Source organism: Rhinolophus sinicus, chromosome 15, assembly GCF_057876585.1.
Source record: "Rhinolophus sinicus isolate RSI-liver-muscle chromosome 15, RSI-T2T, whole genome shotgun sequence".
Lineage (NCBI taxonomy): Eukaryota > Metazoa > Chordata > Mammalia > Chiroptera > Rhinolophidae > Rhinolophus > Rhinolophus sinicus.
Genome location: NC_142515.1, coordinates 55,517,126 through 55,533,910, shown reverse-complemented (window position 1 = coordinate 55,533,910; position 16,785 = coordinate 55,517,126). Strand labels below are relative to the sequence as shown.

General features: G+C 55.3%; 1 protein-coding gene across 5 annotated transcripts in view; it reads right to left on the bottom strand.

The window, feature by feature from the left end:
* The window catches only part of ZMIZ1 (zinc finger MIZ-type containing 1), a 231,295-nt gene that overhangs the window by 178,980 nt on the left and 35,530 nt on the right, over positions 1 to 16,785 (bottom strand). For all 5 annotated transcript variants that reach the window (XM_019749484.3, XM_074339673.2, XM_019749483.3 and 2 more), the window contains exon 2: positions 4,825 to 4,942. The gene's annotated coding sequence lies outside the window, so the exon portion shown is untranslated. The remainder of the gene's footprint in view (positions 1 to 4,824; positions 4,943 to 16,785) is intronic.

Genomic DNA, 16,785 nt, shown 5'->3' with positions numbered 1-16,785 from the left:
TCTAAAGACCCTTCCACCCACAGGCAGCCAGAATACTATGATTCAAATAAAGACGCGTGCACGCAGCCCCACCCAGGGTCTACTCCCTCTCTGAGGTCACCAAGGCTTTGCACCTGGGACACAGGGCATGGGTGCGGCTGTCCTCAAACTCTAGAGCTCAGTGAGAGCCTGGTGAGCAAACACCAGCAGGAGGGAGAAGCACCCACAGTGGGTAACACCCAAGGAACCCTTCGTGGTGTCGTTTACCAATTCTGGGTCCTTGGGGAGCCCTGTTTGTGGCTGAGGTCAGGGGTCCCTGGAGTGCATGTGCAGCCCCACACACCTACACAGGTGATCACACACAATCGGCAAGGATACCTTCAGACTCTGGGAGAGCCAGGGATGGGACCCAGACGTGCCCTCCCATGCCTGGAAGGATGCCACCTGCCTGGCCTGCTTACCTCCTGTACCTGCCATGATGATACTGTGTGACCCTGGGCTGGTCTCTGGGCCTCTCTGTGCCCACCACATCACTGAACAGGTTCATTCATGTCTCCCTTCTAACTTCATCCCTGGGCTGAAATCAGGCCCACATCAGGCAAGGACGCAGATGGTGGCAAGAGGGTGACACCTGGGCTCCACCCTGGACAGCTTCAGATTTCAGTATTTCAGGAGACTGGCTTTTTCCCCTAGTAAAGAACTCCAGTCCCAGGCTCAGGAGAGGCCCCAGAGGTGCCTGGGGTGCTGAAGGGGGCCTGGTGGAGCCAGGGGTCTGGCCAACTGGAGTTGAGAAGTCCCCAGCCCTGCTCCTCCCTGCAGGTGCCAGCCTAGTTCCCCCAGCCAGGCAGACTGTGTGGTCCCTAGGTTCGGGGAAGTCCCACATTAGGCAGAGGTGAGAAGGTCCCAGCTGGTCTGGGCTTTAACATCCAGCAAAGTCTGGACACAGTGAGAGGGTATCTTGCTGAGGGCATGACGACTGTCCCATAGGTCTGGGACTTTATAAAAGGCACTCAAAACCCCTTTGGTGGGTAAATGCACAGGGCACTGATATGACTCAAGGTACAGACTCTGGGCCTAGGCTTTGGGGTTTTCCAGCCCTGCCACTCCTCTCCGTGACTTCAGATTTGTGGCTTAACCTGTTTGTGCCTCATTTCCTCATCTGTATAGTGATGGGAACAGAACCTACTTCACTGAGTGAGGAGGAATTCAGTGAAGCAGCCACACAAATCCTCACACTAGAGCCTGGAACGTGGTGCGCGCTCCACGGCGTATGGATTGACGGTGGGCGGGCAGATGGAGGTGAGTGACGGAGCTGGCCCCAAGGGCTGTGGCCACACAAGGGATAACACGGTTGGACTGCCGTTTATAAAAGGATGTAGGGGACAGCAGGGATTGGAGCTAGGCCAGATCTGGGTTTCATCTGAGGCAATTCTAAACAGCTGTGACGAGAGCTCTGTGGGCAGGGACCTAGGGTGCCTCTCACAGTCCCTGGCTAGCTCCTGGTTTGTGGTTTCATGCTGCCAGCATGTGCCATCAGCTGTCAGGCAGCAGACTTCCAGGGTTACATGGTGCAAGGCAGGTTTGGGGCTGGCTGCAAAGACCTTGAATGCCAAGCCCAGCTTCCAGCAGGCCTGGCCACGGCCATACAGAACTGGGATTCCAGGGTCCCCATGTGGCGTGCCTGTCAGTCTTCAGTGCCAGCTGAGAATGCACACCCCCGGCTCTCTGCCTGGAATGTGTCGCCTATAGCCCAGGCCCCTCCACCCCAGCCTGCCCTGACCCTGCAACCCCTACCCCAGCCTGGAGCCCAAAATAGTCTACAGCCCACTGGTCATTCCTGCCTGAGGTGGGACACTCCCTAGGTCAGCAGGGTGGGGCTGCTGTTCTGGCAGACGCTCTAAGCAAGACTTTCTTTCAAGCCTCAGTCCTGCTGCAGACCTGCCTTGTGACCTTGGACAAGTCACTGCCCCTCTCTGAGCAGTTATTCATTGGTCTGTAAAACCAGATACTTAGAATAGGTCAGAGGTCACACACTGTAATGATCTCAAGGGCCTCAACAACTCAGTAAAGTTGGGAGTATCTCACTGTGCAGATGAGGAAACTCAGAGCACAGAGAGGTTAAGAAACGTTCTCAGGGTCACAGAGCTATCGGGGTACAGCTGGGATTCAGCCCAATTTTATCTGACACCATAACACGTGTTTTCCACACTACATAAAACTGTCTGGTAGGTACTTTGAAGTTTGCTGGCGGTCCAGTCATTTCATCAGCCAGAGTGTGTTGAACACTAATGAGGCTCCAACACCATGCTCAGCACTGGCATTCAAAAGAATCTGCACTTGAGGAGCTGGGTGAGCACAGCTCCAGGCTGGGGCGGAGGGCACAGAGTCTCCAGCAGAGCATGCCAGGTGGATGCCATCGATGGATGAAGGCAGTGGGAGCTAAGAGGAGCAGCAATTCCCTGATGCTAGAGGAGGCAGGCAGGGGAGACTGCCTGGAGGAGGGGCCTGGATTCCTACACAGAAGAGTAGAGATGTAGGGTCTTCCTGGGGTGCGGTGCGGTGAGTCAGGAATCCAACTGGAGAGGAAAATTCATTCAACAACAGCTGGAAGCACATGCTGAGGCAGCTCCTGGGCGCCTCAAAGGCTGTGCCACAGAGTTTGACCTTGATCCTACAGAGAGTGGGGAGCCAAAAGGGGCTGTGGAGCAGTGGCAGCTCCTCTGTGAAGCCTGGGAGTGGACAGCTGACTTCAGCCCTAAAAACAGCCCCTTCTCCTTGGGACACACCCTCCCTGTGCGTGCACGTGAGCGCACCCCTGCACGTGTGGGAGAATGCCATGTGTTGTGACAGCTTGTGCCCGTGCATCTGTGTAGCAAGTGAACACAGAAGTTTGTGAACGTTTGCGAGTGCGTATGGGCATGCAAGTTATCTGTGTGCACATGTGCATGTTTGTAACATGCCTGAGTGGTGGCTGTGTACACACGCATGATGAGAAGGAGCGTGCCTCTCCACATCTCTGCACGTGTCTGTGCACACACCACCATTCGTGTGTGTGTGTGTGTGCGCCTGCACACACACGCACATCTGTCTACCCTTAGCATGCACGGACATTTACAAGCACATGTGTGTCTGTGTGTACAAGTATGCAGTGTACATGTGTTCATGGACATAAGTATGACTGTGGGTTGGGAGAATCTTCTGGAACTTGTACGTGTATCTGTCCTTCTAGATGAGAATATCATGCACCTGTGTAACTATGCGTATAATGCCACCCAAATCGTCTTCTTCTTCATGAAAATCTCAGCCCTCTCAGAGATATTCTGGCCTACAATCTGGCCCACTTCTTCTAAGAAGCCTTCCTGATTCCAGACGCCCCACACTCACTCAGAACTCCGTCATCCCACACCATGGCAGCTTTCCTACCCTCATGCCACCCCCACACCCCCACCAGCCAACTGCAAATCCTGCCAACTTCCCTGCCTCTGTCTCCTATGATTCTCATTCCCTGTCCGTGCCCATTGCTCCAGCCCTAGGTGAGGCCTCTGACCTCTCACTGGGCCCTTAGGACAGTCCACTAGTCGGCCTGCTTTCAGCTGGGGCCCCTCCATTGGAGCCACCTTTAATAGGCCACTACCTAACTTAGAACCCTCAATGGCTCCCCACTGCCCTTGAGATCTAATTCTCCAGCCTGGCATTTGTGGCCCTTTACAATCTTCCCATCGCCTTGCCAACCTCATCTCCCATCCTGCCGGGCTCTCCCATCCATCCCCGCTCCTGTCTCCCACAACGCTACTCATTTTGAGTCACCTGCCCCAGAAGTCCCCATCTAACCTATGGACCCGTCTACCCCACTGCCTTGGGTTTTGCACATCTGTTGTGATCTCCCTGCTTCTCCCCCAGAGCACAGGACGCAACACTCTTTCCACTGCACCTCAGGGCCTGAAGTCAGGCATGGCATACAGTAAGTGCTTAATACCAGCTTGGGAAAATGAACTTGGGAGGCAGAGGGGGAGAGAGGCAGCCAACATAACCGTCCTCTAGAAGGGGCCCTGGTGCCACCACGGGGGCCCTGGAAGCCAGGTCTGGTTCATATCACATCACGTCCACAAATAAGTCATGACACCAGGCAACAAGCAGCCACTGTCACCTTGTAAAAGCCTCTTCCCTTTGACCTAAGTTGGGAAAGGATCCAGCACTTCTGACGATATCCAAGATTGCTATGATACCCACCCCCAGAAGAAGCCAGCAGAGGAGGGCAAGGCCGGGGCAGAAGAGTCCAGGGAGAGGGGCTAGTGCACTGGAGCCACACAGACCGGAACTGATCCCCATGGGGGTTCAGCCAGGTGTGTGACCTTGGGCAAGTCACTTCCCAACCACAAACCTCAGTGTTCCTGCCTGTACAATGGGGATGATAATAGCACCTGCCTCACAGCGTTGTTGTGAAGATGATAAAGTTAATAACCATCCAGTACTTAGCACAGGGAACAGAGTTACGTGCTCAAAATGTTAAACGATGTCACATTATTATCCTCATGGACGAGATGAGAGAACTGAGGCTCCTAGCTGCGAAGGGACAGGGCTACCCAAGGCTACAGTGGGAGTTTCAGCAGAATCAAAACAAAGGTCCAAGTCCAGGCCAGGCCACACCCCCTCCACTGCCTGGCTCCCTTTGAGAGGAGGAGGCCAAGGGAGAAGTGAAAGCTAAGAAATAAACCCCTTCTTCTAATTCCTCAGTGAAGACAGCTTAGCTCCTGGCGCTCCAGGCCCCGGAACAGCACCAGCCACTCGGCTGGGACCCCTACCATCAGACACACGGTGCCCCACAGCCCAGCCCACGATGCTTACCTGCTGAGGCCTCTGCCCACGACTAGGACTTGAGGCTGCCGACAGCGTCAGGAAAAGGATGCAGGCCAAGGAGGCAGCGGCCCAGCAGCCCGACGTGGCCAGAACACAGCTGCAAGTCCTACAGAGAGAGGAAGGGGCACAGTGAGCTCTGAGCCCGACCCTGTGGGTGGCCCCACCCCCTTCACCAACCTCTGGGTCCCACCTTCCCATGACCCTCTGGCCACCTCCTGGAAAGCCAAGCTGGCCCACAGAAGTAGAGCCACTCTAGAAGCTGATGCTGCCTCCCAACCCCCAATAAAGGCCGATCTCTTTGTGCAGCAGAAGCCGGAACCCCCCAGCGTGAGGTCAGCCCCTGTGCACCCTGGGCTGCAGCAGCCACGCAGGCATGACCCACCACAGTGCTGCAGTCAGCCCAGGCCCCAGGTCCCAGGCCCTGGGACACGCAGGGTGCTCTGCCTGGAGCCCTTTCGCCCTACTTATGTGTCTTCCAAAGCCCCACTGGCCTTAGAACTCCACTCAGATGCCTCCGGGAAGCCCTCTCCGACCTGCCCTTCCTTTCCGTGTTCATCCCCCAGCAGCTTTGGGCCTGGCTTTCCATGTCTCCTCCAGCTTTCTACGGGCAGGTCTCCTCCCTGGGCAGAGCTGCTGGACATCAGGAATGAGGTCTAGTTTCTCTTTCTGTTCTCTGAGACTAGCAAACCCACGGAGACTGCTTGATGGATGAATGAATGAACGAATGAATGATGAAAGGTGCAATAAAGGCATTCAGTGAACAAGCTGAACTACACTGACCAACTGACAGGTGCCTTGAAATCAGGAAGCCTGCTAAGCTCTCCAAGGGCTTCCTGATGCCCTTGCCCCCGTGAGAATCTAGAACACAGGGTTCAGGTTGGTGAGAGGAAAGAGATTCAGTGAGGTTGAGGCTCTTGTCTGTCATTAGACAAATGAGGAAACTGAGGCCTTGGTAGGGGAAAGGATTCCTCCCATGGTCCTGCAGCAAGAGAGCTGCAAGGCCAGAAGTAGACCCCAAGTCTCTGGCTTTGCCCCCTGCCTGATGGAAGGCGCAACGGCAGTCCCCCAGCTCCGGTGTTCTCACGCGTCAGCTCCTGCAGGCACCTAGCTCCCCAGCCTGCTGGGGATCGGGACAGCCCCGGAAAGAAGCTTCTGGGTAAAAGAGAGAGGGCAGTGGGAGGACCCTGGGGTAGGTAAAAGGACAGATATCACACTCAGAATAGGGCCATCTGGTCCGAGGATCCTACTTCCCCCAGCCTGGAGGCCTGAGGCAGAGAGGACATAACAGAGAGCCCCAGGACCAGAGATAGTCCTCCACCCAGCCTCGGCTGGGGGCCTTTCTAAAACACCCATTGACCATCTGCTCTCCACAAAGCCTTCCTGGCCTTGCAAACACTGCTGGTGGGGCACACACTGCTCACCAGCTTGGAGACCAGTTTGGAAGGCTCTCCTACCACATGGTCTGTGGTCCATCAGCGACACAGCACTTCCACTGCCACAGAAACATGGGCAAGCGGTCACCCAAAGATAGGGACTAAAATACTCATAGTAGTGCCATTCGTCACAACCGAAAAATGCAAACTTCCCAGGAATGGATGAGTTGGTGTATGCACGCAATGGACTACCACACTGCAATGAGACCGAATGACCTGCAACTATATCCAACAATAGAGAGAAATCTTACAAACCCTATGTTAACCAAAAAACCCAGACACAACGCAGAACATACTTCACGGGTCCATTTCGATAAAGGTCAAGAACAGGCAAAACGACTCCGTGCTGTGGTGGATTAAATATGGCCACAGATTCTTTGCAGCTCCTCTTATCAAGAGGTAGGGTCCATTCGTCACCCCTGAATCTGGGCTGGCCTCGTGACTTGTTTTCACCCCTAGGATCTGGTAGTAAAAGTGGCATTTGTAACTTACAGAGAGCAGGCCTCAAGAGATCCTGCCGTTTCTGGCCTTGGCTCTCTTGGAACGCTGCCTGGCCATGGAAGGAAGCAGGTCCACCTTATTGGGGGACGGAGCACTGAGGCCCCCCAGCCAACAGGCAGCACCAACCGGCAGATGTGACTGAGACCTTCTTTGACCTTCCAGGCCAGCAAGCCCTTCAGGTGACTGGAGTCATGAGAGCCCAAGGCAAACCGGCAGAGGGACGGCCCAGACAAACCAGAGAGTTATGACACATAGTAAACAGTGGTTCTTTGTTTTAAGACACTAAGTTTTGGGGTGGTTTTGGGGCAGCAAAAGAGAGCTGAGAGTAGGCAGTTGGAAGTTAGGATAGTCGTTATCCTCAAAGGGGAGCAGTGGCCGGAAGGGGGGCACATGGAGGGGGGTGTCTAGGGAGTATGGAATGTTGTTTCTTAATCTGTTTGGTGACATGAGTGTGTTCATTTCGTGACAACCTGTCCAGGTACACTTAGGATACACACACTTTTCTGCATTGATGTAATACTTCAATAGAAGCGAAAAACAAACAAACCTTCTGGAGCTCTCCGTCCGCCCAGTGTACCAGATCCAGCCCCACCCTGGTCTGCCTGCTTCACCTCACTCCTCTGCACACTCACAGCAACGCTTCACACCTCTCTCTGCACCTGGAAGACGCCCTTCCCCTTCCTATTGTGCTTCAAGCCTGAGGGCAGGCAGGGCCTCCTCCTGGAAGCCTTCCCAGACCTCTCCAGGCCTTGCCTAGGTGTCCATATTCACACAGCTCTCTCGCTGGGGCTGGGTCTTCCTGAGTGTAGGGTTAAGTCTTTCCCTTTTGTCTCCCAAGATCTTGGAGCTCTCTAAGCGGGGGCCCTGTCAGAGATAGGCAGCACCCCTCTTTCTCTTCCCCCAGGGTCGAGACCCCCACAGTGATGCTGTGATGATCAGAGCAGGCTTTGGGGGGGAAAAGGGGAGGGAGGATTGGCCATCACAAGTTGGGTCTGTAGGCCAGCACCTCACAGGACTCGGGCTTCTCCCCCATACATCAAAGGTGGGGCTGAATTTTAGGGTGCAAAGAGGGTCTATAGAGCAGGGGAGGACTTCAGGGATCCCCTATTTTGCAGTGGACAATGACACCCATGAAATGTGTACTATTCCTTCTCTCTTAATTATCCATTAAAATAAAATAGCAAGGCGGACTGGCAGTGAGTGCATCTCTGCTGAAACAATGTGAACAGCCAGGCAAAGCAAAGGAGAGCTATGATGCTAGAGAAATGGATATTGGCTCTGCCTGAAACCCTTCAGTGTACTGACTAGTCTCCATCAGCACTGAGCCCGAAGGTACAAGCCCGCCTGCAGCCCTCACGTGACTGAGGTGAGGTCTCAGGTGAACCCCAGCACCAAGGCCTCAGTTCAGGATACCCCTGTCTGGGCCTCCTGCCTCATCTTTGCAGTCCCAGCTCCATCCTCAATGAATGCGTGACCTTGTGGGAGTCTCCTGTGGCCTCAGTTTCCCCACTGTCATCTGAGAGATCTTGGTTAGTCAGTAATCTCTGATGAGACACATTTTTCTCTCCTGTGGTTGAACTGGCCCCACAGGCCAAGACAGTTCTGAGGCTCAGCACTGTTTCTGCCTCCCTCAGAGACCCCACTGTGCTGCCGGTGGGGTGGTACCTGCCAGCAGGCTGACGTGCCCACTGCAGTCCACCAGGGGCAGGGCACAGAGCACCATGTCACCTGCCGGGCCCTGGGAAGGGGTGCCCAGGCCTGGAGGGGAGAGTCCCTCCCCACCCCTATGCCTGGGCTCTCCCTGGGGCATTTTCGCTCATACCCAGAGTACTTAGCTAAGAAAAAAAGCTCCCAGAGAGGTCAAGATGACTCAGGAGAGGCAGTCTGTCCTGAAGGAGAGGTAACTCCATGCAGATGAGCAGTCCGATGGGTCCAGACAAACTCAGAAGGAACTCTGCACTGGAGCACAGGTGGGTGTGATGTCTCACAGTATAGGAGCACCCCATCCCCCGAGGCATGCAAGCAGAGAGGGGTGTGGCCATGTGGTGCCCTGGGTACTACCGTGTTTTCCCGAAAATAAGACCTACCGGAAAATAAGCCCTAGAATGATTTTTCAGGATGACATCCTCTGAACAGAAGCCCTAATGCGTCTTTTGGAGCACAGCTTAATATAAGACCCGGTCTTCTTTTTGAGGAAACACGGTTATAAGCTCAGAACTGAAGCTGGCCTCTGTATTTCCTGAACTCCTCTGATGATAAGAATCACCTGGGCTGCTTGTTAAACCCACAGCTTCCCAGGCCTCTCCCCTGAGAATGGAAGTCTGTGGGTCTGGAATACAGCCCAGAAATTTAAATTTTTAATAAGTCCTCCCAGGTGATCCTTTGCATCTGGAAAGTTTCGGGGAGAAGCGTCAGATGACCTTCCAGGTCCCTTTGGGGTCCGAGATTAGTGATTCTGAGACCCCACTCCATACCACTCCTACCCCATCTGGAAGATGCTGCAGACTAACTGAATCATGAAAATAATATGATTTAAGAGCTTTGCAAGGGGGCAAAGATGTCACGGGGAGGGGGGTTCTCCGCCCATGATAGTACCAGCAGCAGTGCCTTCCTAGCCCGCCCCGCAAAGCCCCCCCAGAGTCATCCAGAAAAGCTCAGCATTGGGGTGGGGGGGTGAGCTGACAGCTGTTCAGCTGCTGCTCAGTGAGACCCGGAAAAGCAATTATCTTGCTCTTAGCAGAGAGGCACTGGCTTTTACCCGCCCCGCCGCCTCCCTCTTCCCCCTTCCCCCCTCCCCCCTACACACACACACACACACACACACACACACACACACACACACACACACAGAGGCCAAGATGCTGTTGGCTGGCTCTGAACCTGCCTCTCCCCACCCCCAGCCTCCAGATTCCTCTGACTCGCTCAACCTCCATCCTCAGAGCACATTTCCAACACTTAAATCATTTAGCCCGCTAAACCGGAGACGGCAAAATGGGTGCTATTTCTTAAAAACATACAGAGAGCGTATTAAATTATTGATAGCCATTAAACAGGGGGAAAAAATTAAACAGCTCTCAGCTCTTATCAATCATTCATGCAGTTTCCACTGGGGTGTTTTCTGGAGAGTGATCACACGGGCAACCCAGGGAGTTGGCTCCTGCAGACAAGGAAGGCACTGGCGGGATGGACCAGCGAGGGGCCGCCGCAGCCCCCAGCAATTACCCAGGCACCAAAGCTTTGAAGGGATTCTGGCACAGGGGGGTTAGCCTCTCTGCTTGCGAACTCCCGCCTCCCCTCTTCACCACATTAACAAAGGGACACTCCAACATGCTTTTGGGAACCCCCTTCATTAAATCCAGCCCACTTTTTATTGAGTGTCTACTATGTATCAGGGATGCAGGGCGCACAAAGCATTCACACAAGTAAAAAATGGGAACCCTTTGCAGGAAAAGGTGCTTACACACGTTGGGGCAGGAGCCGTAATGGAGGTCCACAGAGGGTGGCTCAGAGAAAAAGGGGACAATGGCGGCTGCAGGACAGGCTGCCCAGGAAGGCTGCACCAAAGAAGTAACTGTTGAGTAGATTCTTGCCCAGAAGACGAGTCTGGAAAGGCTTTCCAGGAAAGCGGTCCAGCCCGGCAGAGGTGCAGCAGACTGGTTGTGCCTGTGTCCCAGCTCTTCTTGTCAATGGCAGTTACTGGCCTTGGGGACAGTAAATGGAGCGGGGAGTCCAGTCACTTCAGCCTCTCCTCCAGGCACTGGTCAAATCCAGGCCAGGCCAAGGGGTGGACTCCCCGACCCCCCAGGGTGGACTGGGGGCAGTGGCACCTCCACCCCAGTGCAGCTCTGACTCAGATCACCTAAGCCAGGGTGATGCAGACCACAGAGGCTGCAGGCCTGGGACAGCCCGGGTCCCCGGCCATAGACAGGCCTGGCAGAGCTGCCCTGGGGAGACAGATTCCCTCTCGCTGCTGAGCCAGGCCAAGGACCTGGGCACCAGGGCTGCGGGAGCCAGGAGACACCTGATCCTGCCCTGCCCTCCGCTTGGGGACCGTCCACAACCAGGGGCCATCTGAGGCTCTGAGGCCAGGCAGGGCTGCTGGTGGCTTCGGGCAACAAAGGGGCTAGGCCCATGCCGGCCCCAGACCCTGCCCCTGCAAGCACATTGGGAGGACACCACATTCTTGAATGCCTTTCAGAAGCTCTAGCTTCTCAGGAGCAGGGAGCTGGGAAGAGGCCCTGCCAAGTGTTGATATAGCACCCTCGCCAGAGAAAGCTGCTGTCACAGGGAAACATTCTGGGGAGAGTGGTTGTTTACCACCAATGCCTGGGACTGTCAAGAAATGATCAGAAGAAAGGAAATTTGCAAAGCTGAAAAGACCTAATGCAAGCCCCGGCCCAAGCCCCTGGACATTTTGACCTGGAGGACGATGCTGCTCCATTTTGCCTGGTTTGGGGAAATATTCTTAAATTTGCAGGGGGATATGTAGGTCACTAGCCAGGCCTGGGAATGGGGCGGGGGGCCCTGCGCTGTGTCTCTCTGGACCTCTGTCTGCTCATCTGCACACGTGGGCTTGGTACGACCAGGCTGATCGTACAGGACAGAGTAACCTCCAGGAGGTCTGTCCAGTCTGCCAGGAACATGCAGTTCCTCAAGCCCGCCTCAACACCCTGTCACAGTCACCCAAGGACTTGAGGCGAAGGGCCTGGGTGGATCTGAAAGCCATCGGCCACCCCCTGCTGCCTCTGCACAGCCCCATACTCACACCGAGGGCACTTGGCTCTGCTGGGTCCCTGTCACCCCTCACCTGGATTGCTACACATGTCCCCTTCCCTCTAGCCCACCTCCACGCAGGTACAGGGACCTGTGCAGGGCTAAGGCCTGAGCGGGTACAGACTGGGCTGTCAAGGCAGGTGTGCTGACCCATAGAATCAAGACACAAATGGACATACAACCCAAAAATCCAAATCAAACACACCTGTCCCTGCTCAGGTACCAGCTCTGACTCCCCACTGCCAGCACCTCCCACTGCCAAATTTCTAAGTCCTTCACCTGAGTTGTGTCCATACTTGCAGAAGTCTCTCACACCCTCTAGACTTCAGCCATACCACAACAACTCAACCTCCCTGGACAGCCTCCCCTGGACTTCCACGCCCCAGGGCCTTTGCATGTGTTATTGCTTTCTCTACCCAGCCAAGTCCTGCTCTGGATCAAGCTCTATTTCTCCCTTTGTAACTATTGCAACATTTTCCACATTACACTAGCCTGGATTCTGTTCACATCTGCTCTGAACTAAATGGGGGGCACTTCAAACACCAACAGGGTTCCTTCCCTCAGCACTTGGTACACAGAGTCAGAGAGGGGCCTCTAACTTTACTACACTGAAACCAACCAGCATCAGTTCTTCTTAACAGCTAACCTGCATTGCTCCTATAATTTTAAAAACCATTCCCTGGAGAGTGGGTGAGATGTTCTCAGCCAAGTGTAAGTGAGACTATATACTCTGGGAGCTCCTGGAGCCAAGGGAAGGGGCAGGCTTGGGAATTTCCAGGCAAAGGCCAGCAGAAATTGGCCACAAATTAATCATTAACTCTTGAGTTGAGAGCTCCGAGTGGCTGGTGCCAAGGTCTCAGGCTCTGGCCTGTGTGGGCCACTTGGCCTGGCTTGGCTCAGGCCTGCGGGTGGCCCCACCCCGCCACAGGCCATCTGCTTCACCCCACAGTCACTGGTCATGGAGAGCTGAGGCTGTCTGGGCCAGAACAGCCCAAATGTCTTATGGGATAGGGCACGCCCTTTCCCAGGAACGACTCCAAACCTTTGCCCCCACACTCTGTCCTTTTGGAATGCTGTCCGTTCTAGCCAGCCAAATCCCCTTGTCCTTTAGTATCTGGCTCTAACCTGGCCTGCGCCTCTTCCCCACCCATCCGGGCCCACCTTGGTCCCCACACCTCTCCGCCCTGGCTGTGTCTGCCAGCCCTGGCCTGGACACCAGGGTCTCATTTCTTCAGTGAAGTTCCTGCCAGGATAGGGACTTTGCACCTCGCCGGGACCCCAGCACCTGGCATGAGGGGGCGCACAGACTAGGAGCCCACAAGCGATGAGGTTACTGTTGGGCTCAGTCTGCAGCCAGCAGGAGGAAGAACCTGGCTCAGGTGAAATATCACCTTCCCCTCTGGGCCTCCTTTCAGGCCTCAGGCCAGCTGAGGTGCAGTTGAGGCAGGGGCAGAGGTGACCACTGGCCTCCTACTAGGGAGCCAGGAGGCTGTGGGGGGGCTGGCACCCTGATTCCCAGGACCTAACAGGTGAGCAATGACCACCTCTGTCCCCAGGGCACCATCCTGCAGGCGGGGGTGCGCTTTCACCACAGCCCCTCTGAGCTGCCCTTCTTGGGTGGGGACTGATGGACACGAAGTCCGGAAACATAGGTAATACTGTCACGTGACGTCAGTACAGTGTGCACGTGCATTCACCTGTGTTCCAAACTTTGCATCCACCTCCACCGCAGCAAGGGTGGCAAAATCACTAACAAATACCGCTGACTCGAGCAGTTGCTTTGTGTCAAGTGCTGTGCTAAATGCAACACACATTACCCGTGAAGCCTTCTACCACACCATGAGGTACATACTATTAATATGCCCTTTGGAAAGACGAGGAATCCACAGTTCCTAGAGATGCAGATGAAGTGACACACCCATCTCCCAAGGCTAGAGTGTGGCAGCTGGCGAATCAGATGAAAGCATCTGACCCCAGCCCGCACGCGTCACCCACCCCCATGTGACCCGAGCCCCTCAGCTAGAGCACTCGGAGCTGGAATAAGCACTGTGAGCAGCACCCCACAGCCTGCACACAGCCCTCTTCTCATCTGATCCTCCCAACAGCCCCGTGGAATAGCCAGTGAGGGTCATCACTGCCATGTTGCATATGGGGACACTGAGGCCTGGTGGGAAGGGCCTTGACTTATCGATTAATCGTCACTTACCTACCCCTTCAATCACCACCACCCCACAAGGTGGCTGCTGTTAAAACCATTGTGCAGATGGCAAAACGCCGAGTATGGGAGAGGCAGAGGAAGCTGCCACACGCTGGTGACAGAGCCTGGGTTTGTGCCCTGCTCTGCCCGACTCCCAGTGGGGCTTCTTCCATGACACAGGGCTATCCCCCAGGCTGGGCACAGAGTAAGTGTGGGCTTGTGGGCATGGTGGGGAGGCATGGCTCAGGAGCACGGCATAGGGCCCCGATGGGGGCTGTGTCCCTCCCTGGCTAGCGCCCCCCGATGCGGATAAGCCAGAGCTGTTCTGAGGACAAGCCCACTGCCTCATTTCCCGGCAGGTCCTGGGCCAGGGCCCTCTGTGTTGTTACCACGGCGGAATCTCACTGAGGAGCCTCCTGATGAGGCCGGGACGTCTCAGCCAACCACACAAGTCACCACGTGTGTATGCGTGTGTGGGTGAGTGTAGATGGCATCCATCTGAGGAAAACAGGATGAGGTGGTGGCTGCCTGCCCACAGGCACATACCGTCACACCCTGACACAGACACGCACATCCAGACACACTCACACAGATGTGTGCACTGCCCTCAACAGTGTATGCAGGCACATACATGTGTGCACCAGGCACACACATGTGCTCATCTGCCCACATGCTCACACCCAGAACAACACACACTTGCATTTGGGGGGCGAGGGGGCTGCTGAGCAGGGACATGGACAGTTCCAATGCTCACACACGCACAGGGCCCGGGAGAGTGGGCGAGGGCAGCAGGTAGGCAGGCAGCCATCTGCAGAACTGGGCGAGGAGGCCTTCCCTGACGCTATGCTCACGGAGTCAGGCCTGTCCAGAACAGGCGCACAAACCAGAAAGCTGCCTGTCGCAAGCATTAAATCACCACCCCTGAGACAGGGCACTTAGAACACAGAAGCAGCCGGCATCAGGCCCTGACCCACCGTATTTGACCCACTGGTATTTGGCATCCACTCCACCCATCTACCTCGATATCCTCAGCCCCCACTCAGATCCCTGTCCTGCTCGCCCACCAGGCCCTGCCTCCCTTTGGCCTTTCCATTCTACCTTCATCCTTTGCCCAAGACCCCTGAGTTCACCCCCAAGCTGAGTGCTGCCCTTCTACCCTCAGTGCTGAGGGCTTCTCCCAGTGACCAGCACCTAAGACCGAGGTGTGCTGGGGCTGGGAGTGGGAGTGAGGTGGGGGAGAGTCCACTTCTGGGCAGGAACACTGGGGTACTGTCTGGGACGTACCTAGGCCTGGGGCCGCTCCCCACTGCACCTCCCATGAGTCACCTCTGTTCTCCTGGCTTCCCATCCCGACTGGAAAGGGACCTCCTGTGGCTGCTTGGCCTGAGGACCTGCCGCCCAGGGAAAAGATCCTCCATGGATGCTGATTAATTATGGCTATTAATAATACAACCATCTGTATCTCGTGGTGGAGTGAGGAGGATTACAAGTGGGCCCCATGCCCCAGAGGCAGAATAAATGGGTCTCGGTGGGCTGGGGTGGCAACCCCAGGCCTGCAAGCAGATCTTGGTGGCTGTGTATGGGAGGGGTTGTTTATATTGCACTGCAGACAGGAGACAGACAGGTTGGCAGACAGACAGACGGTGGGGAGCTGGTTCGTCACACGATGAACAGTAGACAATTAATTACTCCTTGCCAAGGCTCTTGGGCAGTGTTCTTGCTGCCTACCACTGGGACAAACCAACTTGGCTTTTCCACTTCTCAACCCTCACTCCACCCCACAGTGGAGACCAGAGTCCTCAGTCACAGGCGGTAACAAGGGGGTGGGGATGGGGGCTCCTCTGTCTAGAGAAGTCCCAGATGCTGTCATCTGCCAGGGCCAGGCCAGCCCCCCAGCACCAGCACTCTAGGACTGGACCCAGGGCCCCCCCATTTCATGCACTTGTACACTCAGGTTCCTCTGCTTGGCAGGCCGTCCCTGTCCTCTGCAACCTCTGCTCCAATGGCCTCCCCCTGAGGGGTAAGCCTTTCTCAGTGCCCCCTTGTGCAGTGGGACTGATGCCTGCTGTCCCTCCTTGCACTGCCCCATGGTGGCTGGCACACCTCTGACTTCATCTGTCCATCCAAAATGCTCTCTTGGGGTGCACGTGCAGCTCTTACCTCACAGTCGCCAGACTGTGAGCTGCTTTTGTTGGCCCATTTCTCTGATTCCTCAGTGCCCAGGGAAGCAGTGAACACCCCCTGCTGGCCCCCAAGAACCCTCACCCTGAGCCAGGCTCTGTTAATCTGTTAATCACAACCATAGCCGCTTGTGGTTATTTATGCCCATTTCACTGACGAGGAAACTGAAGCATAAAGAGAGAGGAACTTGCCCGAGGCCAGGACCTGGTTGAAATGCAAAGCAGGCCATTTGACTCCAGAGCTCTTACCCACTAGGCTGCAAAGATGCCAAATGAATGAATGAATCAACAAATGAATGAAGTTTAAACACCAGGAAGCACAAAGTCCTTTGAGTTATTTTTGTGAGTGGAAGGCAAAAAGGCCAGGAGATGAGTGTCATGAATTCAGGCCAGGTCTTTTCATTTGACTGGCTGTGTGACCTCAAGCAAGTCATTTGCCAACCGTGGGCCTCAGTTTCCTCATCTATAAAATGGGGGAAATGGGGCTGCCTGGTCTGCTGGCCAGATATGAAGGCAATGGTAGAATGAGCCCTCTGAGGACAATGACAGAGCATGACCACTGTATATGATGTCTGTATATGAGGCAGCTAGGACTTCCAAGCCAGATGCCTGCATGGCTGCTTTGCCAGGGACCCCAGGAACAAGGGCCCCAACGAGGGATCTGAAACCTTGGCAGAACATCCACTGTTCCTGGGTCTGGTCAGCATACCTGGGCAGCTATCCCGGGTGCAGCCCTGGACCAGCCATGGTAGGGAGGGTGCATGGGAAGCTGATGGGCTTCAAGAGCACAGAGCAGGGTGCTGACCCTCCAGGGCCTGTGACCTGGTTGGGGGATGCCCCCTACATAAGGGGCAAGGGCCACTCA